At 32.6% G+C, this 20647-nt stretch overlaps 1 long non-coding RNA gene across 1 annotated transcript; it reads right to left on the bottom strand.

The window, feature by feature from the left end:
- Positions 1 to 9238: 9238 nt before the first annotated feature.
- On the bottom strand, positions 9239 to 12984 carry LOC145109808 (uncharacterized). The gene is made up of 2 exons (XR_013709227.1): positions 12699 to 12984; positions 9239 to 10041 (listed from the first exon to the last, which is right to left on the bottom strand). It is a non-coding gene; the product is annotated as an uncharacterized LOC145109808 (long non-coding RNA).
- Positions 12985 to 20647: the final 7663 nt, after the last annotated feature.

The raw sequence follows: 20647 nt of genomic DNA, 5'->3' as shown, positions 1-20647 counted from the left end.
ATTCTTAAAACATCAAAATGTGATCTAGTCACATCATGTAATAAGAATCTCCAAATAGGAACTTAATAGAGTTAGATAATGGACGTTACCTGAAGTAGAGTCAAAACTTTTGACTTTACCGTCCTTACAAACTATCAGGTAAATTTGGCCAGCTTCGCAACCAATGCCCCTTCCTTTGGCAATAGAAACCTATGGACTCTTTGGGAATGATACACGGGACTATCTCAGATTTAGCCTTTCTCTTTACCATTTGGTTAACCGAGTTGACAATGGTCGATCCCTTTCCATTGGGAAGAGAAACTTTTTCTGGATTTCTAATGTTACCATAATCAATGTCCTTGGAAGTTTGGGAAGTTGATCTTCTAATCAAATTTGCTTTACCAGTGCTCCAAATCATTGCTGATTCAGCAGCATCAAGGAAATGGGTAAGATCATTAAGGGTCATGTCATGGTCTGTCATATAGTAGCTCTAAAGGAACTCACTATGTGACTTAGAAAGTGATTGAAGATCCAACTTTCTCAAGACTTTGACACCCAACTCTCCCGGCTTGTCAATATGTGACTTCATCTCCAAGACGTGAGCACACATAGACTTTGCTCGTCAATAGGGCCTGAGTGACCTTGAACTTGTGGGTTAGGGAGAATAATTGGAGGGGGTGGAGGAAGTGAAATTCCAAGAGATTTGGGAAGATCATAGATGTCTAAACTAGACATATACAATGGGAGATATTCAAGTTAGTTGATTTTTAAGTCCTTAATATAACACCCAATATGAAATATTAAGGCTAGGACCCAACACAATATTTTACAACTTGGAAGAGGGATGCCGTAATCCAAGCTATAAAATATTTGAAGGTAGGCGAATGACGATTCACCAATTTCCACCATGAAAAACGAAATAATTTATTAGGTTTTAATTGGTTTTGAAACTCCTAGATCTTTTGAGATTCATTGAACTTTTCAATGGCATGTTTTAATCTCGATTGTGCCCTCTCAAATTTTGTGACTGGGATGCCGAGGATCACAAAACAAGGTGTGAATAACCATGCAAATTCACTTGGTACCCTTAATATTATCACCTAATCGATGTGCCGGTTAACCACACACGCTCCACCGATCTATGATAAACATTAAGTTACCCTTCGCCACTCTTACTAGTCCATGTTAGTGTGCCGGTTAACCACACACGCTCCACTAACGACTTGGTAAGGTACAAAGTGTAAATTTCATGGGTTAGCACCAAATTCACATTTTCTAAGTAACTAAGATTGGGAATTTATAAGTGTTTAGTTACTTTGTATTTATCATTAATACTTTTAATGAAGGGAGAATTATAGTCCTATCAAACCCGTTCGGCTAACGACCCTCCACCAGTCAAGGAAGCGGTGGGTGAGAGTGGACACCCATTAAACTGCCATTTTATAGGCAGTAACCTTATACCCCCCTTATAGACCGGCTTCGTGAATGAGGCCTACTAACGGTAAGACTGACTTTTACTCTTATACATATATATAAATATTAAACCTATAATATTATAATAGTATAAGGGTTGAATTTTAAACTATTAAAATTCTAAGGGTTTAACTTGGAACTAAAGTATTCATGGGGGGAAACTTTACAAATTCCAAAACTTGAGGGCAAGTTTTGAACAATTCAAAAACCTTTTTCAATACCATAACTTATGAATTTAAAGTAGTTTTAATGAAAACTCTTCAAGTTCCATAACTTGAGGACAAGTTATGGAAGACTTTAAAAAACATTTAAGGAAAAATAAACTCTTCATTTTCATAACCTATGAGTTTAAAGTTGTTTAATGAATAAACTCTTCAAGTTCCATAACTTGAGGACAAGTTATGGAAGACTTTAAAATCATTCAAGAAAATAAGACTCTTCATTTTTCCTAACTTATGGAAATCTTATGAGTTTTAAAGAATCATAAATGTGACTTTTCATATAACTTGAGGACAAGTTACAAAAACACATTTTATGATCAACTTTAAGATTAATATGGATTGAAAACAAATTATCACATAACTTTTCTATTAATCTAGACTAACTCATAAGAACAAGACAATTCAAATCAAATTTTTTCATGAAATTAGCCTAACCATTAAACTAATACAAAACATGAATCTATTGACAATTATCTTTGAAATTGGTTTAGCATGAACATTACCACATCAAAACAGGTCTACAAGACAAAAAAAACAGCTTAGGGTAATGTTTCTAGTCCAATTCCAGCCTTAAAAGTCGAAAATATGCTGTCAGGGGGTCCTACTCGTCGAGTGCACGAACCAACTCGACGAGTTGGATGAATTTCTTCATGGACTCGACGAGTTCATCAGTGGACTCGGCGAGTCCAGTGCTCAGACAGCCAAAATTTTCGATTTTTCAGCCATTTCAGCAAGTATAACATGAAAACAAGCCTTGGCTCTGATACCACTGTTGGGTTTTGGTATAATACAACATCCTATGGTGCACATACAACCCTAAATACCTTGGATCTATGTTTTCACTAATTATACATGCAAATGGTTTCCAAGGTATTGAACCTATAGCTAGCATGCAATTGTCATACAAACTACATAAAATACTAGATAGTATAACATACCTTTTTGTGTGGCTGGAGGTCTTGATGTATTTGGCCTTAAGAACTTAGCCCCAATAGTATGGAAGCCTCAAATAAAGTCACAACACATCAAGGACAAAGGTAGGACTTAAGAGAGAATCTCCATGCACTCTAAAACCTTCATGAACTCCAAGAGCATGCACACACACTAAGGGTGACGGTTTTTAGGTCATAACATATGTATTTATATGTGTTGAATTCTAAGAGTCATGGGTATAACCCAAACCCATATCCATGGGTTTTATGATCCATGGTTCATGTGGCTCAACTCTTTATGTATCCATACATAAACTTGGTCCAACATGGATCATAAGCCCAACACATATAAATATAACTAATTACCATAATTAGTCCCCATAGATTTAATTAGTCTCTTTTGACCACTAAATTAATTCCAAATTAATTATTGATCAATACTAATTAAAACATATGATTTCATATTAATATATTATAACTTATAATATATTAATAAACCATAAATAACCTTCTCTCAAAAGTCCATCCTAACAAATTGTCCTGATGATATGCAACCCAAATGGACCATGCTACTCTCGGGTCGAATACATACCAATAATAGTTATGGGCTTAGACACCTAATCCAACACCCATCACTACCCACCACTACCAACCACCACCCATCACCATCCACTACCACTACCACCACCACCACCACCACCACCCACCACCCACCCACCACAACCATCACCACCACCCACCACCCATCACTATCCACCACCCACTACCACCCACCACCACCACCACCCACCACCCACCCGCCACAACCATCACCACCAGCAACCACCACCACCCCCACCTACAAAGATTTGTTATTTTGTTTTTGATTCATTAGGTTTTCTCTTGTATATAATCACATGTGATTATATGTATCGAGTCACATATGATTATATTTATCGAATCATATATGATTTATATGTTATTAAATACATATAATCACATGTGATTAAATACACGTGAAAAACTAGTGAATCGAGAATGCAAAAATGAATATTGTCCACGTAAATCATATGTGATTAGATACATATAACTACATGTGATTATATGTATTTAATAAAATATTATTTACGTGGGCCGTATTTATTTTCGTGTTTTTGATTTAATAATTGGCATTGTGTATTAAATCACATGTGATTATATGTATTTAATCACATATGATTTATATGGACAATATTTTTTTTCACGTGTTGATTTAATAGTTGTTCTTGTGTATTTAATCACATGTGATTATATATATTTAATCACATATGATTCGTATGGAAAATATTTATTCATGCGTCGATTCAATAATTGTTCTAATATATTTAATGACATGTGATTATATGTATTTAATCACATATGATTTATGTGGACAATATTCATTATTTCTTTCTCAATTCAATAGTTGTACTCATGTACTTAATCACGTGTGATTATATCTATCAAATCGCATATGATTTATATTGATAATATTCATGAGTTAATATTTTTTCTTATGTATTTAATCATATGTGATTGAATGTATAGAAAGAAAAATTATTTAATCAAAAACGTGAAAATGAATCTTGTGTACAGAAATTATATGTGACTAAATGTACAAGAACAACTATTGAACAAGAATTTGAAGATGAATATTGTCCATATAAATCATATCTAATTAGATACATATAATCTCATGTAATTAAGCACAGAAGAACAACAATGGAATCGAGAACGCGAAAATAAATATTTTCCACCTAAATTCTATGTGATTAGATACATATAATCACAAGTGATTATATGCATTTAATCACATATGCTATATGTGGACAATATTTATCTTTGTGTTCTCGATTCAATAATTGTTCTTGTGTATATAATCATATATGATTATATGTATCTAATCACATATGATTTATATAGACATCATTATTTTTTGTCCGTATAAATCATATGTGATTAGATACTTATAATCACATATGATTATATGTATTTAATCACATATGATTACAGTGGAAAAAGAACAATTATTGAATCGAGAATGTGACAATGAATCTCATCCGCATAAATCATATATGATTGGATACATATAATCACAGTTTTCGACTGAATAATTGCTTTTGTGTAATTAATCACATGTGATTATATGTATATAATCATATATGATTTGAGGTGGACAAGATGCATTTTTTTGCTTCTCGATTCAATAGTTGTGCTCATGTACTTAATCACATATAATCACATGTGATTATATGCACAATCACATGTGATTATATGTATTTAATGACATATGATTATATGTAATTAAATACATATAATCTAATCACTTGTGATTAAATGATGAGAGCAACTATTGAATCGAGAAAGCAAAAACGAACAATGTCCTCACAAATCATATGTGATTAGATACATATAATCACATGTGATTAAATGTATTTAATCACATATGATTTATATGTACAATATTCACATATGGTTAACGTTGTAAAAGAACAACTATTGAATCAAGAATACAAAAATAAATCATGTCTACATAAAGCATACGTGATTAGATACATATAATCACATGTGTATTTAGTCACATGTGATTATATGTATTTAATCACATGTGATTTATGTGGACATGATTCGTTTTCGCGTTCTTGATTAGATACATATAATAACATGTGATTAAATGTATTTAATCAAATACGAATAAAATGGAAAAAAATAATTATTGAACTGAGAACATGAAAATGAATCTTTTCCACATAAATCATATATGATTAGATACATATAATAACATGTGATTAAATGTGATTAGATATATTTAATCGCATATGTCATTATCGCGCTCTCGATTCAATAATTGTTTTTTTTGTTAACTTTAATCATATGTGATTAGATACATATAATCACATGTGATTATATGTATCCAATCACATATGATTTATATGAACGATATTCATTTTTGAGTTTTCGTTTAAATAATTTTTCTCATATATTTAATCATATGTGATTATAAGTATTTAATCATATGTGATTAGATACATAAATCATATGTGATTAGATTCATATAATCACATGTGATTTGATGTATTTAATTACATATGATTAATGTGGATAAATATTTGTTTTCGCTTTCTTGATTCAATATTTGTTATCGTGTATATAATTACATGTGATTGTATATAGCTAATCACATATGATTTATATTGACAAGATTCGTTTTTTTCCAAATAAAATCATATGTGATTAGAAGCAAATAATCACATCTAATTAAATGTATTTAATCACGTATGATTAAAGTGGAAAAAAAAATATTGAATCGAGAACGTGAAAATGAATATTGTCTAGATAAATCATATGTGATTAGATACATATAATTATATGTGATTATATGCATTTAATCACATATGATATATGTGGACAATATTTATCTTTGTGTTCTCGATTCAATAGTTGTTCTTGTGTATGTGTTTATATGTATCTAATCATATGTGATTATATGTATCTAATCACATATGATTTATATAGACATCATTATTTTTTGTCTGTATAAATCATATGTGACTAGATAAATATAATCACATATGATTATATGTATTTAATCACATATGATTACAGTGGACAAAGAACAATTATTGAATCGAGAATGTGACAATGAATCTCATCCACATAAATCATATATGATTGGATACATATAATCACATGTGATTATATGTATTTAATCACATATGATTTACATGGACAATATTTGTTTTCACGTGTTGATTCAGTAGTTGTTCTTGTGTGTTTAATCACATGTGATTATATTTATTTAATCACATATGATTCGTATGGAAAATATTTATTCTTGCGTCGATTCAATAATTGTTCTAATATATTTAATCACATGTGATTATATGTATGTAATCACATATGATTTGAGGTGGACAATATTTATTTTTTCCTTCTCGATTAAATAGTTGTGCTCATGTACTTAATCACATACGATTATACATATAATCACATGTGATAAAATACATGAGAACAACTAATCAATCGACAAAGCAAAAATTAAATCATATGTGATTAGATTCATATAATCACATATGATTATATGTATTTATTCACATATGATTAATTTGGATAAAGATTTGTTTTCGCGTTCATATATAATTAAATGTGATTGTATCTAATTAATCACATTTGATTTAAATAGACAAGATTTGTTTTTTCCAAATAAAATCATATGTGATTAGAAACATATAATCACATCTGATTAAATGTATTTAATCACATATGATTAAAGTGGAAAAAAACGATTATTGAATCGAGAACACGAAAAGGATCTTAGCTACATAAATCATATGTCATTAGATACACATAATCACATGTTATTAGGGTATATGTTAACAATAACATAAAACAAGTAATGCCTACATAATAGGAGAGTTAGTACTCACCTCCTTGATCTTGAAAATTAGCTAGCATGAGCAAGATGGATCCTTTCCTTTCTGAGAACCTACACAAAAATTATAACATTATTTACCTTGTGTTTGTTGTATTAATCTTATAAAACTTATGTACATATTTCCTTATTTTCTATTTGATTGTAGTCCACTGTTTGAGATATGTTTTCTTACCTTTCAACCCATTTTTAAATTTTGATAAAATTATACTGGTAAATTTTCCCCTTTTATCTTTTCAGAAATATAAAGATTTCATTCTAATGATTTTTGGCTTATTTTATATGAAATTTACAAGTTGGTAACTTTTAGCTGTCATTTTTTGGACCACTCAACACTCTTTGAATAAAATGTATCAATATACTAAGAATTACATCAGGCCCTTTATATGTTGGAAACTATACATTCATATCTAACCATAGGCTTTGGAATTTTGGCATTTGGAGTTCTGATGAATTTATTATGATTTTTTGAAGACAGTGCATGAAATCTGTGACAGCATGGACCAGCCTGAGAAGATTGCCAATTTTACCCCTCAAGGATTTGGAATTTCGAAATGCGATTCAAAGTTTGAAGAAATTAGACACACTAAGATTTCCAGAAAACTAAGTCTCATGATTTTTAGATGTTCGTATTGACTTGCACGGATTTTAGAAGTTGGAGGACAGATTTGGGAAAATTGATCATAATATCTTCTAAATCGTTTTTGGTGTTCTATTAAGAAATTAATGGTTAAGCCTTAAGTTTATCACTTTTAACATGATTGTTGGTTGCTTATTAGGCTATAGAGATGTGAAATTCAATTTAACCTAAGGGCCTTAATGTTTGGCTTAATGAGGGTTCAAAGTTAAGGTGTTGATAATAGGATTCCATTAAGCCGTAGACCAATCCATGAATCCAACTCCACTATGAAAAATTCTAAGAGGACTTTTATCAAACAGTTGGTGTGTGACACCAAAAACTCTTCCTCAATGTTAACTTTAACCATATAAGGATCCCATTTTTGTCGATTTTTTAACTAGCGTTAAGTTAGGTGTTGATAATAGGATTCCACTAAGCCCTAGACCAATCCATGAATCCAATCTAAAAGAGATAACCGGATTCTTTCTCATAATTAATTGGGAGTAAGTTGTGAAATCAAATCGATAAGTGTACTCACCTGGTGATGGATTATCAGAAATTTTCCATGAGAACAAGGGCTTCAGCTCCTTAGATCTAAGCGATTGACATCTCTTTTCCCTTTTTCGATCGATCCAATACTTCAATTATCTTCTTGATTTCATCAAAAATCAGCTTCTTGATTCCAGTGGTGGTAAACTCCGCTAGTGACTGATGGTGTCTTTTAGATTAACGGGAGTAGGCGGTATTGGGCGGAGGGAAGGATCGGAGTGGGGTGCCGCTGCTTTGTGCGAGAATAAGCAAAGCATGGAGAATAGAAATGTTAAATTACACATAAGCCCTTCCGTTAAGTAAAACATAAATGACGCGCCTTTTTTTCTTCATTTAACAAATAGGTGGTATAAAATTGTTCTCAAATTTAGAATTGTTCTCATTTGAACATACCTATATATATATATATATATATATATATATATATATATATATAGTAGTTTATAACCCGTTAGAACCACGATTATAAAATTAATTAAACTTTCATATTAAAAAATCAAAATTATTAATCAATTATTTTAAATAAATTATTACTTAAAAGATATTTTTTTAGTTATATAAAATTATAATAGTTGATTTAAATAAATACATGAAGTTATATCATCTTATAATCTGTATTAATTTTATTTTATTTTTCAAACTAATGTTATTAATTTAATATAATTAGAGTGAGAAAATTTAAAATGAAGAATCAATTATTTATTTAATGTAATTAGAATGAGAAATTTAAAAATTAAAATTTGAAATGGATAATCAATTATTAATTTAATGTAATTAAAGTGGAAATTTAAAATTTGAAATTTGAAATTTGAAATGGATAATTAATAGGTTGACAACTGGCATGATATGTGATATATAACATTAATGAGGAGTTCTAATTGTATGTCACTTGTCATTAGGAGATTAAACCTATTCGTTTATTAGAATAGGGATATATATATATATATATATATATATATATATAGAGAGAGAGAGAGAGAGAGATAGGTTCAAATGTTTCCAACAAATATTGTGTGCCTAAATGCACCAATGAGAATTCAAGAAATAATAAATAATTAAATAAATCATTAAAGGGTATTTTGGATCTTTTGTACTTTTAATTAAGGAAATCATTTAATTGAAATCCTACAATTATGGAAATAAAGTAAATATATTTGACCTAGTCCTTCACCTTCGTTTCCTGCATCATTTTCGTCTGCGGTCATCGATCTAAACCATTTTAATCAGCCTTCATCTTCCAAAACATCTTTCCCCTTAAACCCGACAGGAAAACGAGTGGGGGATGAGAGAACTTGGTGGTGGTCGATGATTCTATGGGTGTTTGGTTGTTGTTGATTTACAGAAAGAACGAGGGAGGAAAGATTTGCAGCCGTTAACGTGGGTGGTGACAAACAGCATCTCCGATGAGGGTGGTTTGGCAGCGAGGATCGACGGGAAGTAAGGGAAGGGTCTCCGGTCTTTGACTGGCCGCAGGAGGTGTTATCATTCGTCGATCAAAGGGTGTTTGGCTGGTTTACTGGTCGTCGATCATCAATCAGGTAAAAAAATTCTCTTTTTTATTTGGTGTTTAATAGAAATCATTGGGGTGTATGGGTTTTCCTGGAAAATCGATATAATGAAGGGGATATGGGTTTGAGTTTTGAAAGAAATCCATGGGTGTTTGGATTGGGTGTTTGAGCTTTGGTGTTTTGACAGGGAAAATGAAGGAGAAGCAATGAAGGTTTGATGCCCCATTTTCTTGATTGATTTGTCAAGAACAACACCGTGTTCTTGACTGGAACATGATACTCAGAATAAGAAATAAGGAAACTGGATGTTGCTTCTTTGGTGATTCATTGACTGTCAATCAAAAGGAAACACATGTTGAAACAGAATAAAAGTTAATTTAAAACTCAATCAGGTATCTTATTTTCTTTATTGATTACAATATTCTATTATCTGAGATTTGATCAGTGTGCTTCGATTTTAGTGGAATTGGATGGTTTTGTTAGGACCAAATTAACGGTTGCCCTAAATGTGTTTGATGAAATGCCAAAGAGAAATATTACCATATTGATCGCTCAACATGTCATGGCCTCAAATTGTATTCATGGTTAGTGATTGAATTTTTATCGAATGTTTATCGATTCTGCATATCATCTCCGTTGTTCTATTGATTTATGCATTTTTCACTTTGATATTTTTCCAATAGAATCCATACGGTAATTGAATCTTGAATTCCAATCCTATCGGAATGGAATCACGAATTTCATTTCTGTTGGAATGAAATATGGATATTTTTTATAGTTTTTATTCTCTTAGAAACCGAACACAGGAGTTATACCCTCCTGTGTAACTCATTTACTTTACAAACTTTATTAATTAAAATGAACCTTCATCTATGAACTTTTCATCCAATTGCTTTTGATTTTAATTTTGAATCACGAATTCCAATTATGTTGGAATGGAATATGGATTAATTGTTTTATTCTATTTAATGCACTAAAATTTTTAATATTTTGAAAGTTGATTATGTTTTCCTTGTGAATTTAGGTTTTGAAGATGTTGTCATTAATGTGGAAAATGAAGAAAACATGGAGAACGATATTTGTATTCTAACAGAATTTATTCTGTCAGAATTTATAAATTGTTTCTTAACAATAATATTCTTTCGGAATAGAGTAGTGTTTTTGTTAGATTTTGATGTTTTTTTTTCTTTTTTTAACCATTTTTAGTTTTAATCTTTAAGAATAAATGTAATCGTTAAACCATTATTAGTCATAATTTTTTTTAGAATGATTGTAATAATTGTTTATAGTCTTTTTCTTTACTGATGAATGTAAATAGTGATTCTTAAAGAATAAAATCTGTATTCTTTAGAAAATGTTATTCTTGATAATATGTTGTATAATTCTTTAAGCATGTTTAATATAAAAGTATATCGAATGAAACAATATTCTGCAAGAATAAAACCGCAAATATGTTTACTAGTTTATTGTTGACCCTTTTGTCATTCTGACAGAATAAAATCGGTTATTATTAAAAGTAATATTAAAATTTGAATTAGAATTAATTTAAAAAATTCAGATTTTTTAAAAATAAGGGAATTAATGATCCCTTAAAATCCGAAAATTTCCTTTTTTAAAATAGGTTAATTGACCAAAATACCCTTTTACTGAAATTTGTGTGATTATAGGATACATGCTACCCTATTGTAATATCATAGACCATCAGATCATGATTGTTGATTCTATTCATCCGGTGGTCCAGATCTGTGCATTCTGGCACACAATAGTTACTAGAAACAATATAACCTAACCCTATATATATATATATATATATATATATATATATATATATATATATATATATATATATATATATAGATAGATATTGCAATTTTACACTATTAATTTTTTCTCATTAAGATATCGTACTACGAAAATCTACCAAATTATTTCATTGTACTTCTATTTTTTATTTTTATCATGACAATTGAAAATTTAACCAAGTAGTGAAAATTGCTTTTGTAATATGATGGTATTGTTATAATTGGGTAGCTATAATACAATATAATAATAGAAAAAAATAAGTAAGATACTATAATAAGCATATTAGCGAAAGCAAGTTAATATTTCTAGCATTAAGCCCTAGAAAACACCAAGTGATGGAAGTTTTAACAATCCTTCGGTCGGACCTTAACATAAGAAAACACCATATACATGTTAATCAAAATGAACTTCAAAACAATTATATAATAGCAAATGAAATTATGATGTTTTAATCAACAAATAAATGAAAGGGCATCCATATTTCTAACATTTGGTCGATCAAAATCCACAGAATTTAACAAATGAAAATCACCAAATTTTAATATTAATTGATCAAGTTAAAACTTGATACAAATGGTGGCTATGTGCTAATTTTAGTCCCATAACCGAGTGTCGCATTTGAGGCTTTCTGGTTAGCTCAGAGTATTCTTTTACTACTACTTTTTATATTAGTAACTAATAAAAAATCGAATCAGAATGCACTGAACATAAAACAGAAATTGGAATGTGAAAAATGAAATCATAATAAGAGAAAAAAGAATTTAGAAATCGAACACAGCCAAATATCCAATCCATAAATCAATGTTTTCTTCAGAAATCAAGTCCAAATCGGTGTTTGTTGACTTGTTTTCGATATGTTGTCAAGCTTTTCGGTGTTTGCTTCATGCAATCCAGAATACATGAAAGCACAAACTCTTAAAAACATGAATCATAATTTGGATGATATAGCAAATACATGCAATATGTTTAAGAAAGAAATAGAGAAAGATAACCTAGAATGAGAATGAAATAAAATCAATCATCTATTACTGCCTTCTCGATCACTACAGATTTCGTGTTTCTAGGCGAAGTAATATGTAAATCAAAACTGCCGGTTATTTTGCCAGGTATAAAGACAAAGTAATATGTAAATCAAAGACTATCTCCATTTAATTCACTATTCAATTACATAAATTAAAAACTTACATAATATATCAATAAACCAACAATGACTTCTCTTCTTCCTAGCTGAGAGGACTTGCAATGAATGAGGAAATGAGAGTTGAGAAGTTTGTGTTGCTAAGAGTTAAAGAAGTTTGTGTTGCTTATATAAGAGATGAATAGAAGCTATGTTTCATTTTATGGCTGATGTGGGGCAAGTTTAGAGTTATAAGAAACAACTTGGAAGGGATATAGGATAAGCAAAATAAAACACCCTCGTGTTAGGGCCGAGAATCAAACATGGGGCATCCGAGTTAAATGTGGAACGCCTTACCACTTGGACAGCTTAGTGCTTGTGTCTATTTTTCACAACATTATATTATAATACATATATAATTCGTATAATGTTATGTAATTTAATAATTTCGGTTCGGGTCGTTTTTTTGGTTTCTGAAATTTCGGAAACCGAACCCAAACTAAAATTTTTGGATTTTGGAAAAACTCAAACCCAAACCATCGGTTTCGTAATGGTTTCGGTTTTTCGGTTTCAGTTTTGTCGGTTTTTGGGTTTTCGGGTTCGGTTTGTTCACCCGTAGTTTTAGTTGTAGAAACATTATCAATTTTAAAGAAACAATTAAAATATGAAACAAAATAAATTTACCACACGTCCAATAGCCACAAAAGAGAGTTGGAAATGATCAACCACATCAATTTTGATGTTCGTGTAACTATGAGGGTTAGTCCGCTTAAGATTGTGTAGGTAAACATGTAGGTTGGTAAAGCTTTCTTCGTGTTCACTCTTTGGGAAACTTATCTTGAAGCAGTCATAAGAGATAATTATGGATAATCCGAGATAATTATGGATAATCCGAAGTAAGCGTCTAACTACATGGGTATCATTTATATAGTGATGACGAAAAATGATATTTTTTTTAGTCCGGAATGCGAGATTGGAATGTGTGTTTGTGACCTTGTATTGTCACATTTAAGTATGATGCGGACTATCGTACTTCGGAATGTGACCTTTATAAGCCCAAAATGTACAAAGATTCATATTTTCGACCAATAACTCCAAAATAATAATATTACTTCGGAAAGCTGTATTACCGACCTAGTGGTCATTTCACAAAAAATATTATAAGTTGATTATTATTATTAAAATAATAATTTATATGAGCTAGATTACTTACTTTCTCTTTTTATTAAGTAAAAACTTCAAGGGAAAAATACAAATCTAAGTCATAATTACTAATTATTTATCAAATAATAGCCAAAAAAAACCTATTAGCCAAAAATAGCCCACAAAAGAGTAGTCAACCTATAGTTGACTACGGTCAACGAGCGTTGACTACTCTTTTGTGGTAATTCATCTACTGTTTCGCCAATTCGTCTACTGTTTCGTTTTTGTATAATTTTTTTTTTCATTTCTAAGATACAAAACCGTAGGTTTTTTAAAACCTACGATTTCCTCTCGTTTTAGCTACGGTTTCCCAAACCGTAGCCTACGGTTTTAGGAAACGGTTTATTTATTTATTTTTTTTAAGTCTACTGTTTTGAATTCTCAAAAAATTTTAATAAAATAATTCTACATCTTATAAACACTCTTTTTAATACTCTATATCACAAAAAAAAAAATTAAAACCGTAGCTTTTTTGACAAAACAGTAGATTAAACCCTAAAAAAGTAGACTTTAAAAAAAAAAAAAAAAAAACGGATTTTTTACCCAAAACTGTAGGCTACGGTTTGGGAAACTGTAGCTAAAACGAGAGGAAACTGTAGGTTTTAAAAAACCTACGGTTTTATATCTTAGAAATGAAAAAAAAAATTATACAAAACACGAAACAGTAGACGAATTGGCGAAACCGTAGACGAATATAGAAACCTACGGTTTCGTGGGCTATATTTGGACATTTACTAATTTTTGGCAAAAAACTATTAATCACTTCCTTAATTTGGCTAGATTAGTAATTGCCCCAAACTTTAAACATGTATTTCCGAACACACACACACACACACACACACACACACATATATATATATATATATATATATATATATATAAACAATAAAAATAATTAATTTTCATAATTAAACATACATGTTAATTTGTAAAGATATATATGTGCAATTATCAACATACAAATTGTTAATAAATAAACATTGTTCATTTTCATATGTTTTTATAATTTTGTTGTTAATATATATATATATATATATATATATATATATATATATATATATATATATATATTGAAAGACCCACACTTTCATATTTGACAATTGTTACTCCGAAACATGTTACGTGCATATTCATAAAACAATATTTTATATTGATAAAGTGATTACAAACTACTGGATACAAACCAACTATTTCAAAGTGTTATATATTACATAACTTCCCAGGATTCTATAGTTTTATACATATGGGAGTGCAAAATACAATAGTTTCAAACTATTCGAAAATCTTCTATCAAAACAATAGTTTCAAACTATTCAAAAATCTTCTATCAGTATATAACTATATTGGATGCTTATCTCCTGCAAATTATTTAACCATTGAGAGGGGTAAGCGGTGACGCTTAGTGAGTTCAATAATAGATACAATATAACGTTATGTCATATATATACTTCAATATGGCAGAGGCAAATAGGATCAAGGAACAACAAAGGCATATGTGAATCATGTGACAAACTTTCCATATCAATCATTGATTTGATTCAAAGATATACAATCAATGAGACATAACAATTTCCATACTTGATATACATCAATAAAGCTTTGGCCCAAATGGCACAAAAGACATACAACTTCGGATTAACCTTTTGGTAGATTTCAGGCTTATAGCCCTGTCTAACCTTCTGCCAATACCATAGAATAGAAATCATTCTCTTACGGAGACATGTTCTACATGGCCAGAGGCGACATACCAGTACCAATATGAATCTAAGTCCTTTCAGTGATCACATGGTCAAAGGTATTAGTTTGCTACTAAACATAGCGAATAAAAATTAACACGGGAAAATAAACCGGAATAATAACACTGAAAAGCACATACCACATATAACACATAACATACAATTGTTCCTATATATTAAACTCACCATGAAATAATCGGGGATTAAAATAGTAATTTGGGCAGCACTTCGTTACTATAATTAGCTTTCGTCGTTGAAAACCGGGAGTTTTCTTGAAAACCGGGCCTTGCGAGGGTTGGACTTCGAAACCGAAAAGATAAATTTTTCGGGCTTCTCAGGAATTTCGGGACGTGTTTTGGGCGTTGGAATTAATATCGGGGCTTCGGGGGATGTCAAAGTAGTGAAAATGTGGAAAAAGGGTGAAAAAGGGCAAATTTCTAAACTTTACCTGGGAGATCTCGCAGCTACTATTTATAGTAGCTAGGTTCGGATCTGAAGCGAAGGGAAGAGGGCAGGTGTCTGCGAGGCTCGGACCAGCTGACTGCTTCGGCGAGGCTCGGATGCGAGGAGGCTACGTGCCGGCTTCGGATTGGGCCAGCACCTCGGACACGGGGCAACAGCAGCGATGCGCGTCGAAAGTTCAGTGGACCGCACCCTCGGTCGAATCAGCATGCGACACGCGAGTCAGGCACGAGGCAAGCATGCGAGGATCACGTGACCAACACCATTCCTTGCGAATTTTCTCGAAAATTGTGCCCATTCTTGTAAAATCCATAACTTTCTCATACGGGCTCCGTTTTTGACGTTCTTTATATGCACGCGTAGGGAAAATTATGCTCTACAACTTTCGTTTAGACTTCGTCAGAAAATTTTGAATTTATTTTTATATTATTATTTTTAACAGACCGGGACTGGTAAATCCGTTAAAAATTCATAACTTCTTCATCCGACGTCCGTTTTCATCAGACTTTTTACCGTTGTACTGCTAATGACGAGACCTTCGATTCTCTTTTAGGTTGTGTCGGCTAAAAATCACTCGATCTAAAATTCGAGTTTTTAGTTGTCTACTGCTAAGCTGAAACTTAGAAAAATCATAATTTCCTCATACGAAGTCAGATTTTGGCGTTCTTTTTATCAAAATTCTCGGTTTAACGAATACTACGACTTTCATTTATATCACTAAGGCTAAAAAGTAGTTTATCAAAAACTCACTTTTTACGTCATTCGGTATCGTGCCGGTTTTGTCGCGGATCTTCGATTGGTCATAACTTCTTCGTTATAACTCGGATTTCGATGAGGTTTTCGCCTAAATGTTTCTAACGAGATTATCTACAACTTTCAATAATAAAATTTTACATATTTCAAATTTTATATTTTCGCTAAATTTCACTATTTGGCTTTTAATTGGAATCTCATAAGACTTCCAATAATTTATGAGTGATTCTAAACATAGTTTTACTTCATTTCTAGTAAAAACTATCTGTTAGAACTCAATACTCAATATCACATACTATTTCATAATATTATTTACTTAAAACACGATTTCAAAACGTGTATGTTACAAATACCTCCTCCTTTTGAGAATTTCGTCCCCTAAATTACATCGATTAAAATAAATGGGGATATTTCGCTCTTATCTCATTCTTATTCTCCCAAGTATAGTTCGGGCCTCGATGGTGTTTCCACTTGACAAGCACCAACTCTACTTCTTTATTACGTATCTTAGTCGTTCTTTCGTTCACGATTTCTTCAGGCTCTTCTACATAAGTTAACTTATTATCCAGTTTCACCTCGGATAATGGAACTGTCTCATCATAGATGCTCAAGCATTTGCGCAGATAACTCACATGGAAGACATCATGAATACCTGCCAAATCTTCAGGCAATTCAAAGCGGTATGCTTGCTTACCAATTCTCTGGAGGATTTTGAAAGGACCAACAAATCTAGGACTTAGTTTTCCTTTCTTTCCAAATCGCATAAGACCTTTCGATGGGGATACCTTCAACATTACGAAATCACCCACTTGGAATTCTATTGGTCGCCTCCTCTTTTCCGTATAGGGCTTTTGTCGATCCTGGGCGGCTTTCATTCTTTCTCGTACAATTTGAATCTTGTCGGTGGTGTCTTGAATCATTTCAGGGCCTCCAAGGATTTTCTGTCCTATTTCACGCCAACATAATGGAGTATGACACTTACGACCATATAATGCCTCATATGGTGTCATTTTGATTGAAGCGTGGTAACTGTTATTATACGAGAAGTCGATAAGAGGTAAGTATTTATCCCAGTTACCACCGAACTCCAAGACACATGCACGAAGCATATCTTCTACTGTTTGGATTGTTCTCTCCGTCTGACCATCTGTCTGGGGATTATAAGCTGTGCTGAGAGCAACTCGAGATCCCAATTCACGTTGCATATTCGCCCAAAAGTGAGAAGTGAAGCGAGTATCACGATCGGAAATGATCTTTAGTGGCACACCATGTCTTGCAACAATTTCATCCAAGTATACTTGTGAGTATTTCTCCATTGGAGCCGTTTCACGCATGGCAAGAAAATGAGCGCTTTTAGTCAGGCGGTCGACGATTACCCAAATGCTATCATGCTGTCTAGCAGTCTTTGGCAATTTGGTAATAAAATCCATGGACAGTTTTTCCCATTTCCATACAGGTACACTAAGACTTTCTGGGGTTCCGTAAGGCTTTTGGTGCTTTGTTTTGACTTGTAAGCATACTAAGCATTCATGTACATATCTTCCAATGTCACTCTTTAATCCAAGCCACCAATAATCAACTCTTACATCATAGTACATTTTACTTGTACGAGGATGTATTGACAGTTTAGACTTATGGGCTTCATCTAAAATCTTCTTTCTTAATCCACCAATCTTCAAAATCCATAGCTGATTCTTGAATACCTTCAATCCTTGGGGATCATCAAGTAAAACATCGGTATAATGTACCATCCCTTCTTTCTTCACATTTTCTGGCTTTAGGGCCTCTACTTGCCATTTCTCTAGTTCATCTAGAATATTGAACTTTACTGTGGTGTGAGTAATAGCATAACACATACTATTACGATAAACCTTTCTGCTAAGTGCATCGGCAACTACATTAGCTTTTCCAGGATGATATAGGATTTCACAGTCATAGTATTTGATCAGCTCCATGGCTCGTTGTTGTCTCATATTCAGAGTTTGCTGACTGAATATATACTTGAGACTCTTGTGGTCGGTATACAATTGACATTTTGTACCAAAAAGGTAGTGTCTCCAAAGTCTTAGGGCAAATACCACTACAGCGAGTTCTAGATCATGAGTGGGATAATTCTTTTCATAATCTTTCAGTTGTCTTGAGGCATAGGCTATCACTTTACCGCGTTGCATCAACACACAACCGAGTCCCAATCTTGAAGCATCGCTATATACAGAGAAATCATCATCACCTTCTGGGAGTGATAAGATTGGAGCATGAGTCAAAATATCTTTTAAGGTTGAGAAAGCTTTTTCTTGGGCTTCACCCCATTCGAACTTCACTTCCTTTCGTGTAAGACTCGTGAGAGGTACGGCTATACGCGAAAAGTCTTTAATAAATCTTCGGTAATATCCCGCGAGACCCAAGAAACTACGAATTTCGGAAGCATTACGGGGCACTTCCCAATTTTGAATAGCTTCAATTTTAGTAGGATCTACAGATACACCGTCACCAGAAATAACATGGCTGAGAAATTGAACTTGGCAAAGCCAAAGTTCACATTTCGAGAATTTAGCATATAGTTTCTCCTTTCGAAGAAGTTCCAATACCGCACGAATATGAATGGCATGATCAGCTTCAGACTTGGAATAGATTAGAATATCGTCAATGAATACGATGACAGATTTATCGAGCATTGGGCGACATACCCGATTCATCATATCCATGAATACAGCAGGAGCATTTGTTAAACCAAATGGCATAACAAGGAATTCATAATGCCCATATCAAGTACGAAAAGCAGTCTTCGATACATCCTGCTCATGAACTTTCAACTGATGATAGCCAGATCTTAAATCAATCTTTGAGAAATAGCTAACACCCTGAAGTTGATCAAATAAATCATCAATGCGAGGTAGTGGGTACTTGTTCTTGATAGTCACCTTATTCAGCTCACGATAATCAATGCACATCCGCATCGATCCGTCCTTTATCTTGACAAACAATACCGGAGCACCCCAGGGAGAGGTACTCTGTCGAATAAAGCCTTTGTCAAGTAATTCCTGCAGTTGGATCATCATTTCTTTCATCTCAGTTGGCGCAAGACGATAAGGAGTCTTAGCAATCGGAGCAGCACCAGGCACAAGGTCAATTCGGAATTCTACTTGCCTGTCCGGAGGAAGTCCAGGCAATTCTTCGGGAAAAACATCTGGATATTCCTTAGCAATGGGAACATCATTCACCGTTTTCTTATCTTCTTTTGAGACATCGACCGTGTAGGCCAGATAGATAGAACACCCTTTCGATATGAATTTACGGGCTTTGAGGAAAGATATTATTTTTAAGGTTCCTTGTTCACCATAGACATAGATAGGATTCTCCCCTTCAATGGGAATACGTATTATCTTTTCATAGCACAAGAGGTCTGCGTGGTTCTTTGACAACCAATCCATGCCGAGAATAATGTCAAAGTTGGGCAAGGAGATAGGAATTAGATTAGCAAGAAAAGTGTAGCCTTCAATTTCTATAACACAATTCCTATAGACTTTATCGACAAGTAATGATATACTTCCAGCAGTATCTACGTGGAATGGTTGCGCAAGTGCATAGCAAGCAATTTGGAAAGAATGCGCAAATTCATAAGACACAAAAGAATATGAGGCACCAGAATCAAATAAGATGTGAGCAGGTCTAGAGTTAACAAGAAATGTACCCGTCACAACATTCGGGTCCTCGCGTGCCTCTTCTGTGGTGATCTGGAATGCACGACCCTTAGCTTTTGGAACCTCCTCCTTTTTAGTTGGAGTACCCCTTGATTGTTGAACAGGAGCTTGACTTTTCGCCGGTTGTTGAACAGAAGCTTGACTTCCCGTCATCTGACTAGT

This window comes from Lactuca virosa, chromosome 4, assembly GCF_052849685.1.
Source record: "Lactuca virosa cultivar CGN04683 chromosome 4, Lactuca_virosa_CGN04683_v6, whole genome shotgun sequence".
Lineage (NCBI taxonomy): Eukaryota > Viridiplantae > Streptophyta > Magnoliopsida > Asterales > Asteraceae > Lactuca > Lactuca virosa.
The sequence above is the reverse complement of the archived record's forward strand: the minus strand, read 5'-3'. Positions and strand labels throughout refer to the sequence as shown.